Here is a 25,882-nt window from a genome sequence, read left to right as displayed (position 1 = left end):
GTCCATCTCCATAGCTGTAACAGAAAGATATTTCAGCTGTAAAGCATCTTCTTATTCCTTCTTTCTTATTTAAACTTAACTCTTTTCCTCACTGTTTTTAGTAGTTCTGTGATGTCTTTTGCATGTTGATTGTCTCTCTTTCTTTGTCTTTCTGAGAAAAAAAGAGTAATCTGTACGTCTATCAGGTAGTAAAAAGATTAAAGCCTTAGAAAAGCTGCAAGAGTTCATGGTGTCAGGTTTCAGTCCAGCAGCAGAAACTGAAAACCAAGCTCGGCTGACCAGCTCTGCTTCTTCCCCTCCCCCCCCTCCCTGCGGCCTTGTCTTGCCTGGAGGGGGGGGGGAGAAAGCCAAGACAGAGCTTGTTACCTTGTCAAAAGCCGGAAACTAAAGAGAACGAGACAGCTCGTAAGAATGTACTTCTTAAGGAAGTGTTTACAAGTTGAATTCACTTTTTAATGGTCAGATCTGTTGTCAATTTTTGAAAATGACTGATAATTAGTCAGGAGGAAAAACTCTCATCAGCCACCAGTAGCTTCAACTTCCCCTCTTTTTGCTCCGTCTTAAAGGTGAAGCTACCCCATGACAGGTGAAGAAAATAATTTGCTGTTGCATCACTGAATAGAACAAGGCAAAAACACTAATTTTGACTTCCAAAGGCCTAGATAAATTACAAAGGCTGGTACTCAGAAGTTTTCTTTCTAAATAATCATACCCATTCTGCAAGTTCTTTGTGTTTAGTGTGGTGCTATTTTCCTGCCATTTTTCAGCATGCACCATATTTTAGCTGGAAGGTCTGTGGAGGAGTTGTAGAGCAACCCATCCAGAGCTTGGAACAAACACAGCAAGTTCTGCCACAGTCATCACATCAGAAGCACAACTGTCCCATACAAACACTGCATTCAGTTTTCAAAATTAAAAATGTCTCTGTGCACCTTCACTCACAAATTCTAATTAGCAGCAAAAGTAAAACCTGACACAGTGACACATGTCCATGCCAACAACTCTGCAGATCTGGGAAGTGCACAATGTAATCAGTAAATACAGGATTTTCCCGTGCAGAATTTTCCTCTTTTTTACTGGTCCTAGTCAGTGCAACATGATGTCATTAAAAAATCCCAAATTTCCTTTTTTATCCATGAAGATGAAAAGATAGGACTGGAGCATTAACTGTTGCTGGGGTATAGTAGGAAGTAGAGGAGGAAAATAAGAGTTTTTATTTCTATCTGACCTCTAAAAATACCTATTTACTGTAATGGGTTCTTCTTCCACTCCTGAAGTCACCATCATACCAAAAATTAGTGTTTGTAATCCTGCAGCCTCTGTCCTGGTGGGAAGACCTGGCACAAAGAAAGCAGTAACAGGGCCAGGTGGCAAGTCCAAGTGGGCTGTGAAAGAGTGGGGAGCTGCCTAGAACTTTTAAGGTCCAAAAAAAATGTGGCAGTGCAAAACTCCATCTTAAAGCTGTGTAGACAATCAAAAGGAATTCAAGAAGAAAGTTAATACTTTCTAAGGCAGGACTGAAGTCACTGTGGAAAAAACATCTCTGTCTCTACTGCTTGAAAGGAGACGTGTGGGGAAAGAGTAATATTTTAAGTCAAATAATTATGTAGATTACTTCTTGTCACTCAGTGCATTGGTGACAGGTGTCCTCCCTAACACCTGCCCCTCCTACTCCACACATTCTTCTCCTTAGTTTGGCTCCTTGTCCAGTCAATCCTGGCACATCCCTGTTTCTTCACTCTGCCTTTGAAGTGTTTCCATTTTTGCCAAATATCTGATTTAACACTGTGCAATGGGACTTTATAATTCTGATTCTTTCTCTTTGAAAGAGCCCGGCTGGTGAATTTTTAAAACGGTCTTGTTCTCTGGTAGAGATAAATCTGACACAGGACACTGTAGCTGAAGGTATTATTTTCTCTGCCTGCCACTCCCTAGGTGGATATAAAGGTATTTCCCTTGAATTCTGCACTGTACATAAGCATCTTCTGATGCTGGAGTGAAAACACATCAAGATGCTTTGGGATACATGCTTCAAAGACAACTTCTTATTTTCACACTACTATCCTGAAACAGAACTTTATAAATAAGGAATAGGAGAATCTCTCAGACTGAAGTTCACCTTAGTGTGTCATCTCAGTAGCATCCCTTAATCAGTGTATTGTGACGCAGCTATGGACAGACAAACAGAAACCTGACCATACCATTAAGGTGCCCATACATGAAGTGAAAGAAGAAGGCCAAAAGGTATAAAAATTAAAATTTAAGAAGAGTTAAGAGCTCTATAAAACTTGAAAGCCCACATGGAAAAAAATCCTTATTTTCAGAATAAGTAATTGTCCCAAGATAATTAAAGATTTCTTTTCAACTTTAATACTCTGAGCCACTTCTGTGAGGTCTTTTGAAGGTATTTAACCAGGTAAGTGACCTGTAGAATATCTAGTGCTGAGAAAAGGGGAAAAGTGCAAGTAGAGAGGCCACAGGGCAGAGGGAAGAGCCAGACAAATGTTTTAGAGGCAGCACAGTCTTAGATCATTTCAAATTGATTGTGAGACCACAACCCTGAGAGCAAGAAACAGTCAGGATTTCTGTAATACATCAGTGAGATAACAGAAAAAGGATATGGTGAAACAAAGTGAATCACTAAGTGAGTGACATCTACTCTCAGCTTTAAGAGAGTCTTGATGGTAAGTTGCTGGTTTAAATATTGCTTCTACTTGACTTCTTTTTTAATAACGGCAACAAAATTCCAACAATTTACTGCCCTAAGTTACTCAAGAGCTTTTGGAGACTCCCCACCCAGGCAGGTCTTTTACTGAAAGAGACAGACACTTTCTGAACAAGGAACCAATTTTCTTGAGCCACACCTTCCACAAAACTAGACCTAGAGAAAGCTTCTTGCATCAATTTTTCCTCTGAACCATAAAAAGGAAATTAAAAGACTCCTTCTGATTGTTCATTCTCATGGGAGTTCTGCAAGAAACCTGTGTTAGCTCATATAAACCCAACAAACATCCCCCACCAAAAGAAAATAGCCACATCTCTGGCTTTTTATTATTCTTTGTCCGAAGAGGCCTAACTTTTGATTGTCTTTATTATAATTCACCAGTAATTGCATTCTCTACTCCTTTTTTTTATTGAGACTCTATAGAATTTTCCAAAAATCCTCCTTTGTTACCACTATTAACCAGCTGATTTTTAATAGCTCATTTTTCTCCCTTCTCTATTCCCATTTTAGTCCTTTTGCATCACGTTTCTTAATTCAAATCTAAAAAAAAAAAATAAATAAAAGGCAAAAAAAAAGCAAAAAAAAAAAATCAAAGCAGTAATATTAAAAAGTATTTGGAAGTTACACTGTCCTGTTTCATTTCAATGGTTGTCATTGTTAAATAAAAATTCCATATGAAGAGGAAGCTTCTGCTCCAAAGGTAGTGTGTTATTGTTGTACTTCTGAAAGCCTTTGACATGACCGTAGAAATGAGCACAGTAAGTTTGGGCATAGGTAGAGAAGAAACATCAACCCCTTGTCACCCTCAGTGACAGACTTGCAAGAATTGACATTCTCCCTTTACCACGTTCACAGTAAAGCTAAAAATGTCACTAATTAGCTCAGGGTTTTTTTCTTTGAAGAACTTAAAGAACTAAGCAAAGATACAGAAGATAAAAAAGATGAAAAAACATTAAAAATATAAAAATAAAGATAAAAAAGTCCACGAAGGCAGGGAGAAACTTGAGGAACTCTGTGACTTTGGACTTTAGGCCAGCTCATTCTCCAAGTGCAGTGGATTAACTTTCTCCATGGGCTCTCTGAACCCAGATTATTAAATGGGCTGCAAAAAGATAAAAATATAAAAGATAAAAAAGAAGATAAAAAAGATACAGAATGCCTACAAGAGCATTTCTTGGTATAAGAAAAGGAAAACAGCACAACCCCCTCCCCAGAGTCAAATTTTAAGTCAGGTGGCCATATGCTCCTCTAGTTCACAGAGTTCACATCTCATTTTTGCTGGGAAATCAAGAACAAACTTCTGCCCTTCTATGGCCATTCACTTGAATTTTTGCCAGTGAGTCAAAGCATTTTTCCCCCGAAAGAAAACACCCCACTGACATAATTTACTACTCCCCCTAAAAATACTTCTAGCACAACATCACAGGCATACTTTTGAGAACAGTGCTTTTGGAAAGCAGCATTCTCTGGAGAAGACAGACAATAAAAGGTTTACTGTTCTAAAGACATGGCTACTGACTAAGAATAGACAGGCATCAACAAGAACTTGAAGATAAATGTTCATTTCTTGTCTTTATAATCCTAAAACGTTTTACTGTCTATAGGTACCGAGTCATTTAACCGTGTAACTCACAGCACCACAATGTTTTAATACATCAGCATTTCAAAGTTCTCTTGACTTTGACCTACAAAGTGAAAACTAGAAAAATTTTGTAATATTTTTTCATGCTAGACTTCTTGTCTTCTTGCCTCAAACTAAAAATTCCTTTAGAGAGCACGGTTAAATTCTGCCTACATCAAACATTCTTGCAGATGATTGACATCAACAAGAAATAAGAGCCACGTTATGGTTAAAAGATAAAATTATTATAACAGCCCTATAGCTATGGTTAATACCAGAATAATTTTTACCATCCTTTGCTGTTAAAGATACTTTGCTGCATAGATACTTGGCAAAATGGCATGTGCAAAAGAGGAATGGAGATGTGATTTTGTAGAAAATGCAGTTTGGCAAAACATTGCAACTGTTCCAAATCCCACATGACCCTCAGATCCTGCCTAACAGTGACTGCTATGAGACAGCTCCTGGGCTGCAGCTCAGCCCCTCAGCACAAGCTCGTGAGTAAACCCCAGGGCTTACAGCTCATTTAATAATTTGGGTTCAGAGGTCCATGGAGAAAGTTAATCCTCCGCACTTGGAGAATGAGCTGGCCTAATGTCCCATGTCACAGAGTTCCTCAGATTTCTCCCTGCCTCCATGGACTTCCACTGCTTGCTTCAGCAGCACAACTGCAGATTTTACCTGCCAGAGCACAGCTGGGTGTTAGCCCAAGACAGGCCAGCTGTGTTTAGACAAAAGAACTCAAATGAGAGCTAACAGTGTAAACCAAAAGACCCTGGACTTAAATTGCTTCCTTCACTTTCCTATCCCCCCAATAAACTAAGCCAGTTTAAAAGAGGTTGATAAGGAAGACATGGCCACAAGTGGGAATAATATTTTTTTAATAAAGATGGGAGACACCCACCTGAATTGTCAGACAATTCTACGCTCTCTCTTTGCTGCCCAAACAAGAATACTGAAACAAAATAACAGGCTGAAACCCATTGCCCAGGAGAAGTACATCTGTTGTCACACTTTGATACTGATATTTGCCTTGCTCAGACAGTGCTAGAAGAAAAAAGACACATAGAGGGGAAACAGTGAGGGAAATGGTGATGTCATGAATAACAAATTCTATAATGAGCTCATGCCCCTTCTATTTGTGAAAGAGAGAAGCACTTTCTGAACAAGGAACGGGCAAAGATAAGATTAAATAACCTCTAGCCCTTCAATAGCTCATGCATTAAAGCATCACAATGCTGCAACTGGAGATTTTGGAAATGTGCATTATTAGTGGCCAGCTGATACAACTGGAAAGAGAGGATGACTGTGTGATCCTATGAGGGTTTGGGGTTTTTTTCTCAGTTGCTATAATTTTCTTGTATAATATTTTTCTGAGATAAATACTGAGTGGATAAAGTAAGGGCATATATTTTGGGTTTGTATTTCCAATTTAGTTGCAGAGGCCTGAGATACGGGCTGTGGCAAAGTCTTTAATCCAAACATCTGAACTAAGGGTCATGTTTTGAGCACTAGAGGACTCCAAAAGCTTTACAATACTTATGAAAATACCAAAATAATTTTTAAAAAGTTCTACATTCATGTGTGAGATATTTGTTTCTTGCATCAATTAAACCAGCTGGTAAGGTCTACTAAACTGTGGCTAGGTGTTTATCTGTTGAAGGGGAAGAAATCTGCCCTTGCGAACAAACACTGAAATTTTATTTTACCCTAGGCCACCCACAGTGTGTTTACTCATCACACACAGAGACTTGCTGTAAAGTAAGCAGGAGGATAATTCTAACTTAATTTTCAGAGTTTAATACTATGCATTATTATAGACATAGAAAACACGCTCACAGTGAGAGACTTCTCCAGGGTCAGGCTGTTCAGGTATAAGCATTATATTATTTAGGTAGAGGGAGGAAGGGATCCATTTACCCTGCCAGTCACAGCATAAATGTGATCAGAGAGGGAGAGAGAGAGTGGAGATAGGAGTCAGGGAGCATGAGGGAAGAAGGTAAGAGTAAGAGTAAGAGTAAGAGTAAGAGTAAGAGTAAGAGTAAGAGTAAGAGTAAGAGTAAGAGTAGGAGTAAGAGTAAGAGTAAGAGTAAGAGAGCGTGAAAGTAAGAGCCAGTAAGTTAAGAGAGGGTAAGGAGTTAAGAGAGAGAGTAAGAGTAAGAGAGGGGAAGAGAAGTAAGTAAAGAGATTAAGAGAGTAAGAGGTTAAGATAGGTGAAGTTAAGAGAGGGTAAAAGTAAGAGAGGAGATTAAGAGAAGGTATGAAGTTAAGAGAGCATGAGTTAAGAGCAAGTGAGGGCAGGTAAGAGAGTGAAGTTCTTGTCGCCGTACATTATATCTTTTTCTATAGTCAATATTCTAATTCCCAGTAACCAACCACTACATGACACACATTCTAGAGAATACATGTAGCCTATAAGAACTACTACATTACCATATAGTGTTACATTTTAAACTCTAAAAGCTACCTTTCAAATTTTTCTCTTGCTGCTTGATCTTTGGATTCTCTATCAGCAGAAGGGTATTGTTCAATCAACAGCGATTCTCCTTCAGCTGGCTAGGTTATTGTTCTTTGTTTATACAGTAACTAGGACTCAGTTTCCTATAGCTCAAAGCTAGTTTTCATTTCTGTTTCGATTCTAGGTTTCATATTTTCAGAATCTTTTGCTAAACAATCATATTCATAAGGTTTCCCTGTTTCATCTTCCCCAACAATGCATGAGTAATAAAATTAAATTTAGACTCTGAGTAAATATGCAGGGGTTCAAGCACACCAGTTGGTTTGCTTTCACAACTAGGGAAATGAAAAACAAAAGAAATCTAACAAGGTGCAATATAACATCACAGGAAAGAGAGACCTCTGTAAACCAGATTACAGACACATTTCACAGAAATCCAATAGCTACCTATGGAGTTGTGGCTCTAAACCTATATGGTTCTATCTCTAAACCTCTCTTTAATTAAGTACATATAGGGCTGACTGTAAATTGGAAGTGAATCGGATACCCCCTTTATCCTGTTTATTTATTACATCCAGCAGGGAGCTGCTGTTGGGTCACTGGACAAATGTACTGGTAACAAAAGATAAAGATTTCTCTCCAGGTGCTGCAGATGTTAGACATTCTTCCTGGGAAAATTCTAAGGCCATCTGAGGACACAAACTCAGATTGTTGACCAGTTAGAGGCAAAACTCAGATGCTTGAGCATTGAACTAGAAGTCAGTGCTCCATCAAAGCTCCTCAGTATAGTGAGCAGTCAAATTTTGTTGTCCAGGACTTTTGTCAGACACACACACACACACACACACACACACACACACACACACACACATGCTTCTCCCACCCCATAAAGAGAAGGAGAAACTGCAGAGATTGATGGCAGGATGAGGTGGTTATGGACGATGAAAGAAGCTGAGAGGAGTGCAGGTTAGCTCTGAAGTCACCAGCAAGACGTGCGAGGGAGCTCTGAGTGAGAGGCCCTCAAATCTTCATGCAGACAGATGCTGTTTTCCCTGCTTACATTCCCCCATGTTTTCAGCCACAAGCTCCCCACCCCCTATCCACTTCTCTACCACATGCAACAGACCCTGCCCTCCCCACTTCACACTGCACTAGTCAATCCTCCATCCTAAGGAATCGACTTTATTCCTGTGCCTCACGAGCTGCAGGGGTAAAAGGGACAAGCAGGAGAAGACAGAACAGGCCCAACCCATTTGTGCTGCTGAGACAAAGTTTGGCACAAAGCAGTTCTCCCTCACTGACAGAGCAGTGCTGTATAGAATTAGCAGAGGTAATCAGCATAACAAATTGTAGCTTATTTTACTTAGAGCTGACCTTGGGTTTCCCTGCAAGATGGGGCAGACAAAGGATTTTCAGTCAAAACCCTCAAGGTACCACAACCTTTCCTTGGCTAGCAAGTTCCCCTCTCCCAGTTCTTGTTAAACACTAACAGGCTTGTTTTCTAAATTAAAATTTAATCAGAGCTTGGCAGGTGGATAATATGAGACTAACAGAAGCCTCTCACTCAAGGTTACACAGAAATGATTATGTGCAGAAATCAAATTGAAACTTCTCCTACATTAAAAAGACCAATGACAACTCTTTGTCAAGATGAGAAAGAATATGAACTTCCACAAACTACAAAATTCAGAGATGAAGTATGAAATTTACAGCAGCCACAGTCTTGACGGAATAAAAAAAGAACTAAACACAGGAAGAGCCATGCTTTGTTTATCTGAAATGACTGGTAAATGCTGCAAGTTCCACACATTTCAGATAAGAAGCAATTCTTATTTTTTTTAATAACAAAGTAGCTAAGTAAGCACAGGAACATGTGGAAAATAGTTTACACTGTATTATTGGATTTGGATTACAGCAGGGACAATCACAGAACCCACTGGAGGGGATCCTTCAGTGGCAACTGCTGGAGTAAGAGAAATCAGCATAAGAACAGTTTCAACAGCTCTTGGAGCTTTGTTTTCAAGCATATTTTTATACTAATGAGCACTACACATATTGTAGACAGCTGACTAAATAAAAAAAGAAAGACCATCAAGATTATCTGTTCTTGCCAGTGCCCGGGTATGGGCAGCCTGACTGACTAAAGCAGGGAGATAAGTATCAGTGAGTTATGAAAAATGCCATTACAGCAGGCCAGGAGCAAACAGGCAGAGCACTAGGAGGAACAGAGCTCAATATAGCGTGCAATGACTGTAAGCTTCAGTGCCCACATACTAAGCTTTCTGTACTGTAATGGTCTGATAAATTAATTTTGACCCAGAGACCAGAGATAAATTGTCTTAGCAATACAAACAAACAGCTAAGCAATTAGGGCAAAGATTTTTGAGAATGTGGTGATAACATCTAGAAGCATTGTTGGGCGAGGGGGGAAAAGCAGCCCTGGAGATAGAGGGTTTAATCTGGAGGAAAAGAGAGAGTATAATGGCTTCTCCAAATCGCAGAGCACTAAAAGAAAAAACAGACAAGCAACTGGCACTGGTATTTGTCTGGCATCTATTTCAGTGTATCCAACCTGAAAAGCAACTTTCATTGTCCCATTTGGAGTTCATCAAGTTTGGCCTATAAAAGGATTTTACATGTGCACCTAGGAAAGTGTCAGAGCTGAGAAATCCATGAGGAACCATCAGGTTTTATAGAATTGCCATCATTTAAATTACCTGAAAGTAACTTATTAAAATCGAGTTTTCAAGCACAGAGATTAATGCAGTGGTCAAATGACCAAAGTAGCAATTACATCTATCAGTTTTCACATATCAGCCCTATTTTGCACAGACATGTTAGTTGCAAAACAAAACATTAGCTGCAATAATTCCATTACCTCCAATACAGAAAAATAGGAGTAATTAATATTTAACCTAAACTGTGTGTTGATTTTCAATGAGTATTTCACCACTACTTTAAATTTGCACAGATATGGTATATTTATATGTATATATAAATGAGTGAATTTCAGGTCTAGAATAAATTCCTTCAGTTTTGGTTGGGCTACCCACAAAAATAGCCATGAGAAGATATGATATCTCAAATTAATACTAACTTTTGTTGTGAACATACTGTACACAGTAAGAGATTTTTAATAGACTATCTGTTCATTGCAAAGCACCTACATTTTATTTAAGGCAAAAAGAAATATGGAGGAGATACATTCACAGTGTACTTTTACTGCAGTTGAGTTGTCATGGTTTAGATTCATCAACTTGAGTTTTCCAGCCAATGCATCAAATAATGTGGTGGGTTTTAGCACTGGATAAAATCACCAGGGCACTTACTCATTTCTTGCTGTGAGATATGGATTAGGACAAAGGTAAAACAGGCTTAAAACTTAAAAGGTATAAAGAAATTTTATTAACAGGACTACAAGAATAAGAAACATCAGAATAAAACAAGAATACCTTTCCTCCCCCTACCCAACTCTTATCCCAACTGACAACATGGAGACAAAACCTGGGATGTTAAAGCAGTACCAACTATACAATAGTCTTCCATCAATTCTTATAGGGAGAGTAATTTTCTCTTGCCATGTCTTGGACACTTCTCCAAAAGAAACAGTTTTCTCATGGCTTTTCATTTCCACAAATAGCTGCTGCCTGGGCAAAAAGTTCTGCATTGTGACATTCCTCCCATTTTCACAGCCCTCTTAGAGGTGCATCCATGGGCCATGAACTCATGGGTTATTATTTTGAGAATAAGTTGTGCAAAGGCAAAGATTCTCTTCATCTGTCTCTGTGATCATCTCTGGGAACAGAGGTTTTCTTCTTCTCTCTCGGGTGCAAAGGGTCTTCATCACCCTCATCTCCCTCTCTGTTCAAGCTTCTCATGGGACCACAGCTACTCCAACATCTGCTTGGCTTCATCAGTGGATGCCTCTGCTCACATCTACAGTTTGAATATTTCATCTCCCCCTACTCTCTCATGAATTAAAGGAGATATTTCAGTAAATAACTGTCCATCTCCATAGCCCTACCAAAAGAATATTTCAGCCACATTCAGCATCTCCTCATCCTCCTTCCATCTGAGGCTTGACTCCTTCTTAACTGACCTTGGTGTCTTCATGTTGTCTTCCTGCGTCTGGTCACTCCTTTTCTCTCCCTGGAGAGAGGAACAAGGCCTGCAGGTCTCATCTGTGTAGTGAAAGGGTTAGGATCTCACCCAGCGGCCGCAGCAGTCACGGTGTTGGATTTCGGCCCGCGCTGGGGCCTCCCTCGGCCCGGCAGCCGCTGGAGGGCCGGGCACTTCTGGCTCGGCCTGGAGCAGTCTGTGCGGGCCGGGGGCAGGGGTTTGGTGTCGGTGAGATGTCAGCAGCCGTGGTCTGGAGCAGGGGTTTGGTGTGGGTGAGATGTCAGCAGCCGTGGTCTGGAGCAGGGGTTTGGTGTCGGTGAGATGTCAGCAGCCGTGGTCTGGAGCAGGGGTTTGGTGTCGGTGAGATGTCAGCAGCCGTGGTCTGGAGCAGGGGTTTGGTGTGGGTGAGATGTCAGCAGCCGTGGTCTGGAGCAGGGGTTTGGTGTGGGTGAGATGTCAGCAGCCGTGGCCCGGCCCAGCCCGGGGCCAGAGCCCCACAGCCTCCATCCCCACCCGGGAGCCGCTGGGGTCCGGCCCGGCCTCCCCCAGGCCGCACAGGGGGAGCAGGGCCGGCCCCACCAGAGCTCCGTTCCCTTCCGAGGCCGGAAGCCAAGAGAAAAAAGTTCCCGGGTTTGTGGTTTTTAAAATGTGGAATTCACAGAGGTGGACCTAACTTTTAAATGGTGCAAAATGTTGTTAGTTCTCAGAACCAGCCAGCCATTGGCCTGTCCTAGGCACAGAGGAAGCTCCCAGCAGCTTTCCTCAAAGAAGTCACTTCCATGGGTGTTTCTTACTTCTTTCCCCAAATATCAATCAATGTCAAACCACCATACCAGTGGTCTCAGTGTTCACTGAAAAATGAGAATTGGTATTGTTCTTAAACACACAATGAAGATGCAAATGGAATTTGCTTTACTAAAGAACTTCTTTTTCCCTTGTAAGATTTTTCTTTAAAGTGCACTTTAGGAAAGAAATCAGTAAGACATAAATATTCATGAGAGTATTTTTGGAGCTGCCATAAACAATCCATAGCCTTAAGTCCATCCCATAGAACAGAAGCAGCTCCAGTAATTCAGCCATGTCATGTGAATTCCAATATCCTTTAATGCACTGAAGGCAAGCATATCTTGCTTCATGGGGTACTATGTTGCACTATACAAGTCTATAAAAGCCACCTGAATGAAATGAACAATTATTTATATTTCATTAAGGAAAGGCACTTGACCAGAAAATACAGAATAAGACTGTATAGAGATTGGCAACTCTATACTGCAGGCAAGACTGCAGCACCCCTTGAAAAATACCAAACTGACACTTAAAAAACGCTTTAAAAAGTCTTCCTTCATTAATCTTAAGCTAAGTGGATAGTTTACCTGCTTCCTGGGTAGAAATATAGTCATAACTCCAAATTGTTTGTTTAAACTCCACTGTGAAACATCATAACCAAATGAGGCCATTTCAATTTATGATCAATCTACTGTTTTTCAGGTTATTTTGAAAATTTCAAAGAATATTTTCATCATATTGGTAATGATGAAATACTGAAGAAATCACCCATAAATTGCATTTTCTAACTACAGAACTGACATCTGTAATAAAATTTTATTTCCTATCGTCTTTGTCCTATAATCACCCATCACAACTTGTGTGTCACCGCTGAAGATGAATAGATCACACGGACACAGGTCGAGGTGTGGTGAAAAGAAGAAGAGAGGTTTTTTTTCCTCCCAGGATTTATAGGCTTTTTACCACGGCCAGGGATTGGGTGGTCAGGATAACACTTTCTCACTGCATGAGAGATGTCCATCACAAGACGTGTAACAGAAAGAATGTACACATATCTATGTTTACAGTTACTGTCCTGGGAAAGTCCTTAGAAAACTATGTTAGCAAGCTCAGAAGCTGAGTTTACAGGGCAACACTTGTGACTTAACCACACTGAGCCTTCTTAACTTTCACTTACAGTTTTTGTACTCTTTTTTCATGGTTGATGCTGGCTCAGAAATTAATGTCTGTAGGAGCAGCATGTTAGACAGGCATGTCACCTCTTCAGAAAGTAGGCTGTATGGATTAAAAGTGAGTCTCTCAAGTGGAAGGCAGGATTCTGGCTTGCAGGGCTGCTGTCCATGCTCAGAAGGACAGCAGAATAACACTCAGCTATTATTAAGGTAAAATTAAAGTTTCCTGCCTTAGAAAGAATGATAGGATTTTATCTCAGCTATCTCTTCCACAAGTTCTAACCAAAAAAAAATGGTGTCTTCATGCCTTCAAGCTTTTCTCCATTCATTTTTGACCCTAATTGCTTCTACAGACCCTGTTATGCAGGGAGGGGCTTTTGGTTGGTATGAGAGGGGCTGCCTTGGTCACGGGAGCAGCCACAGAAGGAAAAAGCAAGGACAACTGGTATAAACAATCTCTAAAGTATTTTTTGTGTTGAATGCTGCCAATATGAAACACACCCTGTGGTTTATGGATGGAGCTTGCCACCTCACCAATGACCTGAATGTTTAGACAGCAAACACCATGTATTCCTGTCCCTGCTTCTCCTTTACATTAGTACATTTTACACAAAAACAATGAACACAACCAAGTGCCTATGACCAGAAGAGGCACAGGCAGAGTTCAGCCACATCCAGTTTAATCTCACAGAAATGCTAAAACAAAGTACTGCAAAACCACCAGATCAGGGGTAACAGCAAATACATGCTTGGTTATTTCTTTGTAAGGGATAGAGTCACACTTCTCTGTGCAGTGCAACCACCATGCTTTCCCCACCAAGGTTTTTTATCCTCCCCTCCCCAAAACACAAGTGCTGCATGTGGAACACTTTTCTTTGGCCTGATGTTGACAGGCTGGAGTGGTCTGATAGAAGGGTTGCACTGTCACCTTCAGCAAACACCCTTTCATGTAATGTTTTTCCAAACTTCCATTGCAGCTTCACATAGAGGCTCTTATAACATTGTCACCTGTCAAGGAGCTTGGAAATTACAGTTGAGTTATAATAATATTTAACTAAAACCTTGACAAATTCTGACATCCAAACAGAGCCCTGCTGATGTGATTCCCCCTTCCCTGGCTTTCTCCTCACACTACAGACAAGAGGTACCAGTACTGGAGACCAGGAATCCAATCCAGCTCCTTGCAAAAACAAATGTTAAAGTTGCCTTTTTTCTGTTTTCTGACTACTGAGATAAATAATTTCTGTGCAAAGCAAAGCCATGCATGTGAGTCTTTAATTTTATATGGAAACAGATGGATTTTTGTAAACTATTTCTTACCCAAGACAGATATTCACAGCCATGTATCACAGACTCACTTCACACCCCTGCCATGAAAAAGTCTATTCACATTTTAAAATTCTGTGAAATTATTAGAAAACTTATTTAAAAAAAACCCAAAAAACAAAAAACAATTATAGAAAATGTTTTGTAGAAGCTTCTGTTTCCAAAGCAACTTTTTATGTCACACTTTTCCATCAGATCTGGAAATTTTGTTGCATGGGTGTTTACATGATAATAGGTATTCAGTTATATTTTGACAGCTTTCAGTGGGTTGTTACAATAGTTAGTTTTCCAGAAAAGAAAGTCTAACCACCACATCAAGCTGAGCCTTTGGGGGTTGGTTAAATTTCTCATTAAACTGATGTTTTAGTATAGTAGGGAGTTTTCTTAGTGTGGCAACTTGCCAGTTAAACATTGGGGAAATTCAGATGCAGATAAATTAAGTTTATAAGTAAGCTTGCCGAAATGACAAATGGGATTTGCGAAGTTGAAACGGGAGTTTCTGTTTCTCCTGTGTTATAGGGCAGTGCCCTCCACTGGCCAAATGTTCTCACTTTTCGAACAAAAGAGCAAAAAATTACCACGACTCAAGAATAAAACCTCAAAAACACCTCCAAACCTCCTCAGAACCAGTGTCAAATTCTTATAAAAGGTTATTACACAATGGCACCAATTTATACTAATGCCAGCCTTGCTTTCATTTTACATGGTAATAAAAATAATTTGGGTGCTGGAAAAAATCCCAAGGCAGCCCTTTTAAAGAGTTCCAAATTAGAAGTGAGAAGACAAAAATGGGTAGTGCTAAAAAGTGTAATTTAATATGAGACCATATAGTGGTAAAAAGCATAGAACCAGATTAGCAATTACTACTGTCTGTTAAATTTTCACTATTTTAATTCATTTTTTTTCTCTTCAGAAATGACAGATACTTGTGAAAATCCCTCTTTGAAGCAACTGATAAATGTTTTTGAGTGCCATGCTGAGGACAGAACTAGTTGCATAAGCAATACCTGTGTTCGATGTACTTGAGAATGGGAATCAATAACTGTCAAAAGCCAACAGACAATGAGAAACCTGGAAACAAAATGGATATAGATGTATGCCCTCCACTCATGGTACCCCAGGGACACTATTTTGGTAACAAAAGTGTTATTAATGAGTTTATAGTTGATTCAATTATCCTACACAAGATCACTATCCAATTACTAGATTATATATTCTATATTATATAGACTATAGAATATATTCTATAGAATATATTATGCAGAATATATTATGCAGAATATATTATATAGAATATAGAAAATATTTATTGTATACTTATTATCAATTATATTCAGTGGGATAGAATTGCTGGTGAGAAGGTGACCTGTTTCTTTAATAAAATTAAAAACAATAAGCTATAGGAGGAAGTTTTGATAAAAATACAAAGATAAATGGAGCTGGTAGAGATAGACCAAAACCACAGAAAGATTGAAAATATGCTTGGTGTTACAAATTGCACACTTAGATCTTCAAGCAGAGATAAAGGACAAAAAATATTCTTAAGATCTGGATGAAACCTTGACTACCAGCTACAGATAGTGGGAGGCTGAAAGTCAGAAGATGAGTTTAACATCCCCTTTTTCAAGAGCTTAACAATGATCATTTTCTTTGATAACACCTAATGCAAGTTTTAAGGCCTAGCGTAAGTTTTACCATTTGTCCCATTCACTTTGTATAAAATTCCTGTGTTAGTGGGCAATGAAGAAAATCACTAATATTTCGTATCTGCCAATCATATAACCTATTTCTTCTAGGGAAAAAAAAAAAAAAACCAAACTAAAAAAAAAAAACAAAACCCACCAAAAAACCCTAAACCAACATTGTTTCTAAACTTGTTTTTAAAGAGAAAAGCCTGATTCCAAGACTAACCATGAAGCATCCTCCTTTGAATACAACCCAGTACACAGCAATCAGGGTATCCCCCAATCTCTGCAGAACCCAGCCCTGGTGACATGGGGAGTAGCTTTGGTCTGTTCTTCCAGGCAGCCTGAAACAAGCACAAGCACCAAGAGACAAACATAACCAAACCCTCTGGCCTCATTAAGCCTCAATCCTCACAAAAGGTCCTGCTCACCACTGGAGATTAATTTGGGATGCTCTTTTTCTATCAGGATTCACCAGCAACACAGAACAAGGCATTCAGTCACCTTCACCCTCGGGGTCTCAGTTTCCCCTGTTAAAAAAGGTTTGTTTTTCATCCATTGCCTCACCTCAGATCTGTCTTTCCCCCCTTCATCAGGGTTCCCTTGATTGTTTAATAATCACATTTTAATCCTGGGTTTTCTTGCTAATCTTTTTGTAGGTGAAAATTCCCTTGAACAATCTAAGAGCCAGTTTTGTACTACGAGCTTGAAATAAAAAAAAACTGGAGGAGGTGGGAACAGTGGATACATTTGTTACATTACTTAAAGACCTCAAACAGAAGCAGTGAGCCATTTTCACAGCCACAGCACCTACACTCATACACAAGGACCTTCAAGCTTTCTAAACCTCTGCACAGAACTGTTTCAGCCAGGATTGGATCAAACCCATGTTTGACTCCTAAGCACAGCTTGACTCTGCTGTAGACAGAAAGAAAAGCACCTGCTGGTCTCGCTCTCAGCCCATGGAAAGTGCTTAAGCCCACTTTCCCTGTGGGGAACAGGTGGAGCTCCCTGGCAGCCTGTTCCAGTTGAGGAGTCACTGCTCAGCTGTCCCCTGAGGGCAGCCAGCACTGACCGTGGGCACTGTGTGTGCATCTCACCTGCCAGAGACTGAGCTGCAGCACTGCCCTGCTCCCCGCCAGCTGGCATTCACCTTCATGTGACCTCAGGGAGCCACAAAATGTATACCCAACCACAGCTGCTTAACCATGTTGACATATAGAATTTCTAACTTTTGCTTTTCCTTACAGTTGAAAGAGCTTTAGACACCACAGCTTTAAACCACAGAGCTCTGAAAAACAAAAACAGGATGTCTGCCTCTGAAGCTGCTGCTCTGTGTATTTTTCCTGAGACTGTGCTATCTGGGCCCAGGTTGGTGTAATCTTTCAGTGCAGTCTATTGGCCAAATTCTCTCTTTCCCGATGGAAGATGAAGTGTGGTGTGTACAACAGAAAATGTTGTCATGGCCAAGGGTTCATGTCATCACAAAAATAGAACCAGCTGAAGATAAAAAAAAGAATAAAATAGTAAGTCTTAAAGTAATTGGGTTCTTTTTTACTCTTGCAAAACTACAGTGATGAACTGATGGAGTCCCCTTCTGACTGTTCATCAGAGAATTTGAAATATTAGGTGAGTAATTACATCAGGCAGTGAGGCAGTCCAAATTTTTCTTACTACAAATAGGACTACTCATCAACTGATTGAAACTAATATATTTATTTAATCTGTCAGAACTGATTAGTCTTTAACAACATCATTTTTATTCAGCTTTGGACACCTCAGAAGCAGCCATTATAAACCAACAGAGCTCTATTCAGGTCAGAAGCACATGGGATTTTTGGCCCCTGAGGAAATGGGCAAGAGATACCCAACAAGAACTTTAGGCAGTCACAGAGTTATAAACTGAAGGTGATGCTTTTGTCCCCTGGCTCAGGAGTTGTTCACATTTGTGCAGAGATCACCAGAAACAAACATCATCCCAGCTGTTGAAGAGATCCAAAGCAGCTGTGTTTCTATTTTGGAAAGCTCCATTTTCCAGCTTGCTGCTGGATTTTACTGACACCTTCTACTAGGGCAGCTTAGCTTCTTCAGGCTTGCGTGGACCACTCACATCAGAATTCCAATGGTGGATGCATCCGCCACTGAGACCTGGGCAGTGCTGCAACACAACATTACAGTTGTTGACCTGGCACCACATTTAATAATCAACACAAGAACCTTAAAAATGACCAGTTGCAGACTTTGAAATAAAGGTTTACTGCAGGATTGATTTTTTAGCTTAAAACACTTGCTGGAGGCAAACAAAACTTTAGCTTTTGGCAGCTAAAGTCAAACTTGAGTTCACAAAGTGTTTCATGTTAAACTGTAATCATTGTGGGATCCTGGCATGAACATGATATGTGAAAGCCAAGTTTTGACTTATTTTGAAAGTTGAGAAGATTCACTGTGTATTCATATGTATATATATATACACACACACACATATATACACTCACACACCCTCTTTTGGCTGGATTTTACTCTTGGAAGCATTTCTGTCTAATCATTGACTGCTTTTACAACTCTAGGATGAAGATTTGTTGGCCCTAATTAAGTGAAAAGCAGAAGCTATGCTCTTTTGGAAAGCTCGCACACCAAAGCACACACCAGGAATTACCTGCTTACAGTTCTGCCAAAAGACAAGATAAATAATTACACTGAGTATATCTAATATCTGTGTATCAGGCAAATGCAGTGTTAATAGCTTACTGTTTGCATTAGAATTGGGAGTTTAAACCTGGATCCACAAATACAACACGTTCTGTGCTTCTCTCATAAAGTTCACAGTTAAAATAAGGACACACTACACATTTCTGCTCAAGAATCAGGACAACTCTTAAATTAATGCATCCTACTAGGCAGAAATACAGACACAGAAAATAAGATGATCAGTGATAGAGGTGAAAGCTGCTGTGCTCAATTTAGAAGAAACTAGATGCAATGATGTTTTGACTTTGTTGTTACATGGCACCTTTATATCTATAATTTTTGACCTTATGTTTTCTATGCATTTGAAGTTTCTTACAAATATTTAGAAGCTATAATTTATACATATGGTTTTTTATCATGGGGCTTAGAATACAAAAATCCTTAATTTAGCAATTGCAGTTGCAATATCATTCTGTTTCTATGCACCTGACGTCCACATCAAGAGGAATGAATAATTTCAGAGCATATTACTTTAAACTGTGTAGCACAATACTTTAAATCTATCCATAATTTAATTTCTTTTTTCATTTGTGCATTTCATTATCTTTCTGCTACTTCTTATTTTCCCCACAAGGGATAAGTGCATTTAAACACCAATAGGAGCTAAAAGTGCAGGTACAGTTTACACTATACAAGTCACATAAGTCACAATACCACCATGTTTCATGCACTAAAGAGTAGAAATAAGATTAGAACTGAGGGTTTTTTTATCTCAAATGCAAAACTCTTTGCTTGCACTGTGCTGAATAAACAGAAGAAAGAAGACCAATTTGATAGAACAATTTAGAATTCTCTCATTTGAAAGCAAGGCCAATATTACATGTGGGGAAATACAAGAACCAGGATATCTGGTATGAAAACACAGTACAGTTTCTTTAGATGTAGCAGACACATCATCTATATGAGTTCCCTGGACAGAAAGCAAATATAGGATGTGAAAGGAAACCTCTTAAAGTCAGTCACACCATAGAATGCAATCACATGGCTTTCAAATTCATCCTGAACACCGCGCAGTGGATATTTTTCCCTACCTGAAGGCAAGCAAATATTTTTCTTTTTTATTTTTTTTTTATTCTCAGATATTTATTAAAGTGTTTTTTCCAGTGACAAGCCCATATTTCCTCTTGCAAGGGTATCTCAGGTGAGTTTTTACCAGCATTACCATAACATCCAAACATCAGCTAGACTTTCATGAGCTTGCTAACTCAGGAGATCTCCTCACCAGCATTATTTGTATCAATTTCTGATGGGAGATAAAGCATTGTTATAGCACCTGGATGCTCTGGTCCATCCAGGCCTTCCTCTGTGTTTTAATGCTTTGCTTTACATTTAAAGTTTACTCCAGAATACCCATGCCCAAAACTGGACATGTATATTACAGGACAAAAGCATGAACATTACTAAAGCACAATATAGAGTTGTCCTGTATAATTATTTTGTTTATTTCTAGAAATATTTGCTAAGCCAAGTAAAAGCAAAAATTCAACAACGGCAATGAACTCCCTGATGGGGGTTTTCTGTCCTGGATAATAATTTCACTTTCATATTTGTGTTTCATCATTTTCTTAAAATTGTGCCTGCTTTATAAAAATATTACATGAGATAGCCTTTCTATTTTCAGGCTGTATTTATAAATTACTATTTCATTTAAGTGTCCAATCAATTCATATTAAGACTTCTTTAGGGCTTAATCTAATGGAGAAGTCTACTAGTGTAAAACTGTCTGTAAATCTCACAGCTCTCAGGAACTGTGTCAGCTGCCTTTAAAAGTGGGAAAACAAAGACACCAATACTGCTATCCACCCACAACAGAGCAGTGCTGCTTTTCCAAGCATCTGGCTACTTCCACCAAACTTAAGGCTAAACTTGCATTTGGTAGGAAATGTTCACATTTAGTTAAACAAGATCAAACTCACAATCACTTCATGTGAAGCTAGCCAGCAAAATAATAACTCTTACTAGGTGATAGGTGTCCCTCATAGTTAATGAGCATTAATGTGATCAGTTGAGAGCTGCTGCTCACTCACTGTGCCACGTCAGATGCTGCTGGCAGTGGGGACTCCTCGGGTACTGGGTCGATGACATCGGTGAAGCTGTTGGCCCGTGACGTGTCTGGGGTGTGCCCTTCCAAGTGTCTCCCCACTGCACAAATGATTCAAAGAGATCATAATATGTAAGGGACACAAATCTGAAAGCTCTTGCCATAGCACATACAATGTTCAAACACAAGGAACCTCTCACAAGAAAGGTTTGTCTTCTTGAGGGCTGTCTCCCGTGAACAGAAATTCACCACATCTGCTATATAAATGTGGGTATGACAATTCAAATGATCAGATTTCCATTTCCTCACTCAACACCATTTGATATATATGCTTTAATACCTTCAAAACTATAATTTAAAATTCTGTTATCATACGAACAGCATACTTGAAACCAAAGTACTATCTGCTCACTATAACCACCAGTGTTCCAAGTTTCTCTAGGAAGCCTCAGGAGCAGCACTGATGTGGCTGCATCCTCTGCAGAATAACCTTGGTGGATACAAGCTGTGTTGGAGTTTAGCTCATGTTCCAGGTGTTACAATGGTACAAATTTCAGTACAGGTTTTGAAAACATATAATAGCCAACTAATGAATGAGTTCACTAAGACACTACAAAAATCAGAGAAGTGCAGCTGGCCCTGTAAGTGCTAAAATCCAATGTTTTCTAAAGATCTACCCTCAAAACTCATTTCCATCAAGAATAGGGCTGACTTCATCATAAATGTGCAGTGTACATGTACCTGCCTTTCTAAGTTCAGATACATGAATATTCAAAAGCTATTTCTGCTGCAAGTTCGCTTCAATATCTTTTCCTACATTAACTTGGTTCAAAAGATACAAAGTATCTCTAGCTTAAGTTGCTGTGATCTAAAAGCAAGTTAATTCACGATTCCTGGTGATCCTAACAGTTTCTAAGGAAGCTACCTATAAATTTTAATTCTGATAATCCTTGAAAGCACATGAGCTGACAGTCTAGCTTGGAAAATGGACAGGATGACACATATAAATCCAAAGGAGGAAAAAAAAAAAATGTGTGTGTAGGTGTATCATTAAAATTAAGCTGATGCTTATTTTTATGCTATGATAAACAAGTAAAGACTAAATAATGTCACTGGCATATACTGTGGTAACAACCCATGTGACAGAAATAAGAAACCTTGCCTTCTAGAAAATAAAATTGTTGAAATCTCCAGTTAATTCCAGAACAACACTTTAGCTGGATTGCATTCAAGTTCAAGGTAAATACTAAAAAACCTACAACACCAGAGCTTACTATTGGAAGAGACACAACCCAAACAGCAAGGAGTGAAAATGATGTCTATGGAACATTGGAATTATCAAATTATGTAACTGAACACTGACAAATGGCATAAAATAATGTCTTGGTTTTGGAAGACAGGTGTCTGCTAGGGAGAGCAGGAGCCTCCCTTGGAATGAAAAATGTAGACACCCTCCCTCCAAATTATGATAATTCTGAAATCAAGGGGCTCTCAGGCAGAGATCTGGGGATAGGAATAACAGTTCTTTACCTAGTATGTATAACAAGGCACACGAACAACAATAACTACAGCGTCAACAACAAAACAGAACCAGGGACCCTGTGACAGCTTTCTCGGCTGAGACAGGAAAGGATGGAGAAGAGGCTTTGCTTCACAAACCCCCTCGGGCAGTCAGTCCCGGTGCTCCTGCAGGGCTCCGCGGAACACTCAGCTGGAACAGCAGGGATGAGCTGAGATCCTGGGCTGGTGGATGAGGTGGATCAGCAGCTCCGCGGCGGTGCCTGGCACTGCCACACGTGAAGGCAGGACAGGGGGTGCGAGGCCACCAACGAAGAGGGAAGAAGAAGCAGCAGCTCCGTCTGGGTGATGGCAAATTCCCTTCTCCCCACAGCAACAGCTCTGCACCCAAAGTGTCCTTCTCCAAAGCTGAAGAAGCCCAAAAAACTGTCCCCACCCTCCCCTTTTCCTGCCCCCTTCCCCCCCCAGGCCCGGCCGAACTCTGTGTTCTTCAAGTATCCACCAAGTACCCGCACTTAGATTTTCCCCGCAACTAATGGGTAAAAATTCCACATTTAGGTAACTAAAAGAAGGACACCTAACCCCCAACAAATAACAAAGCTATTTTATTTACCTCTGCTGCATTTAATCACAATTAAACTGTGTGTTTCCAAGGGAAACCCAAATAATCCTGGCACTGGGAGCATGAACTTCTGTCCTCTCCCAACACTACTGAAACACTTTGGCTGTTCTAGGGGAGCTTTATTTTGTGAGACCTGCCAGTTCTGCATTTGTTCTGCTAAGACATTTTTCCTGTGAGAGAACTATGTGACCTCATACTTAGCCAGACAAAGCCTTGAAACACACAGATCCAACACTTGAAGTATGGCTTTGGGAAGCGCCAATCTCTGAACAAGTAAAATGGCACATGATCACATCTGCAAAATTCAACTGTGGGAGTTTTGGCTTCAGCTACAGTAAGGTTTTCCCTGTAGGAACATAGCAAAACCTGGGAGTGGGCTAAGGCAGAGTTAAATCATTGTGCCCATATTAGGCACATCAGATTAACAGGAAAACTCTGCATTGCTATCAGTTCCTACTTCCCAATGAACTGCTGAAAGGGTCAGAGCATAGTCTAGTTAACTAATGACAATTTGCCTCCTTCAGAGCACTGCATAGATACTAAAGTTACTGCAATGCATTTGCCACGAGAAGTCGTAAGATCATACTTTAGTCCTGTAGTTTTAGGGGTTTGGTCTATTATTGCTTTATCAAACTCCTCTCTGACTCATCACACCGCTGCTTGCAATCTGCATCCAGGCACACCTAAAAACCCCATAACCCCCTGTTTACTTGGGCTTGCTAACACCTTTTCTGAGAAGTGTTCTGCACTGCAATGTGCTCATCAGCACAGTGGTTTGAGCAAGGGTGAATGACAGTGTTATAAATTATATTGTGATATTGGCTTTCGCAGGTATTAAGATGAATATTATATGTTAAATACTTTTTAGCTATGTATGTACTTTTTTTCTTGTTAACAAGTTTTAAGCTTAGAAGAATTTCCTAGGTACAAAGCAAAAAAACCCCAGAGGGCAAAGACAATGGGGCCCAAGCTGCTTATCAGGAGAACAATAGAGTCCAAACTGTTATCAGCAGAAGATGTGAAGCCCAGCTGCCCTCAAAGGAAGGATGACGGGCCGGACTGTTATCAACAAGTGACCATTTGCAGAAGAAAGGAAACCAAACTTCAAATAATGCTGACCAGCTAGAATAATGATGACCAGCGAAAAATATGCTGACCAGCAGAAAATAAAATTGTGCAAAAGCATGATCTAAGAAGGCGGAACCAGGGAAGGGACATGCTTTGAATATGCATTAAACCTTCACAGCAGGGGGGGGATAAAAAGAGTGTTCCCAAGATACCAGGTGTGTTCCTGGCAACCCGCCAGGGCACCCGGCCGTTTTAACCCTTTGCTTTATTTCCTTTGTCTCCTAATTGTCTTTTTATTTATATTAAACTTTTTATAATTTATTAAGTGAATCTCGTTTTTAATAACAGCAGGACCCAGTCCTGAAACCTTCGCTTCCTCACAATTCACATGTGCTGAGCTGAGCAGCTCTGCTGCTTCTGCAAAATGCACCTGGAGCCTGCTCTCTGACCAGGGATCTTCTGCTGGGATGTGGGGAGCCTCATCCTGGGAATAAACAGCCTGTGCTTGGTTGGCTACACAAGCAGGACAAGCTTCTGTTGTGTCTTTACATAAGGCAAAAGCACTCACATTTTCCCTTTGGTGAGGACTACTGTGAGTATCTGTGGCACTCATTCCACAAGGAGGGCACATTTAATTCCTGCAAGCATTTGGAGAAAGGCAATGATGTGATTACGTATTCTACACAAACAGGAATTGTGTAACACATACGTAGTTGATTTTATCAGCTGAATGGAACTTGTGTACTTAACTCCATAAAATTAAGTATTTGGGTCACGTCTCAGAGATTGCCTCTGAGACTGCTCTCCCAAGCTTCCATGGTCAGATCCATGGACAGAACAATTTTAGCCATTTTGATTGCAGACTAGATTTATCTCTAAAGTATTAGGAGAAAAAAGAGCTGCTTACAGAAGTGCTGCTCTAATATATCAAGTTAAAGCAAAAATCACATCTCTGAGGCTCATCATATTTGTGTGGTGATGAGACTCCCTACTACTCTCAGAGCCACTTTACTCAATTAAAGGTTTTAGTTTTCAGAAGTATTAAAGCTATCACCAGAGAATACTTGTTTTATCCATGCAACCCTGATAAAAGTTGTTTAATATTGATTTCCCTCTATGCTTTTAAAACTCATTAATTCTACGTGTTTCTGCTTTAAAAGATTAACACGTGAATAAAGTGTTCTAGTCCGAAAATGAATGCTAATGGTAAATGCATGTAATACATGGTATTTTCTAAGTATTTTCTGTCCTTGAAGTGACTGTCAGAATTGTGAGCAGTTATCTTCTTATTCAAAACACTCTTTCTGGAGCAAACTCAGTTTTTGAAGTTGACTCACTTTCCTTGAAATTCCAAAACTTATTTAGACAGCAATATTCAGTCATAAATCAAAATTCCCAAAAATCACACTAAAAGGAACAATTTCTGTTTGAATGTCAAGCAGACAATGTAATAAAGTAATAAAGTAAGCAATAAAGTAAGTAATAATAATCATTCATGATAGTGCTTTCACTTTGAGGAAATGTGGAGCATTATAATACATTCAACACATGGCAGTGATGTTTTCCAGAAATAAAACTCAGTTGTAAGGCCCAGCTACTACAGATGGTAGTTTGTAGCAGTTGCAGCTCAAGACAGAACAACTCTGTCTTCCCTCTCTATACTTATTTTCACAAGATTTCCTTGTCCAAACGTACTTTATGGGAATTAATGCCCTACATTTGATGTTGCAGAGTATTAAGCAGGGGAGGCAAGGAGATATGAAAAGGGAAAAGAAGAGGAACCATCCCTCCCTTCCATGTGTAACTACTCAGTGTATGAAGAAGTTGTACTGGTTTCATCAAAAAATATCCAATACTTCATGAGCATGAAAAGATGGAAGCAGCAAATTGAAAATACAGAATAGTATCAACCACAGTACAACAAATTCCAGCAAATGCCACAGACCCAGGGAACCAAAAACAGAGCAACTGATTAAACAGTAAAAAGAAAGTT

At 39.7% G+C, this 25,882-nt stretch overlaps 1 pseudogene; it reads right to left on the bottom strand.

The window, feature by feature from the left end:
* The window catches only part of LOC131572588 (potassium voltage-gated channel subfamily KQT member 1-like), a 459,238-nt pseudogene that overhangs the window by 351,510 nt on the left and 81,846 nt on the right, over positions 1-25,882 (bottom strand).

This window comes from Poecile atricapillus, chromosome Z (genome assembly GCF_030490865.1).
Source record: "Poecile atricapillus isolate bPoeAtr1 chromosome Z, bPoeAtr1.hap1, whole genome shotgun sequence".
Taxonomy (NCBI): domain Eukaryota; kingdom Metazoa; phylum Chordata; class Aves; order Passeriformes; family Paridae; genus Poecile; species Poecile atricapillus.
The sequence above is the reverse complement of the archived record's forward strand: the minus strand, read 5'-3'. Positions and strand labels throughout refer to the sequence as shown.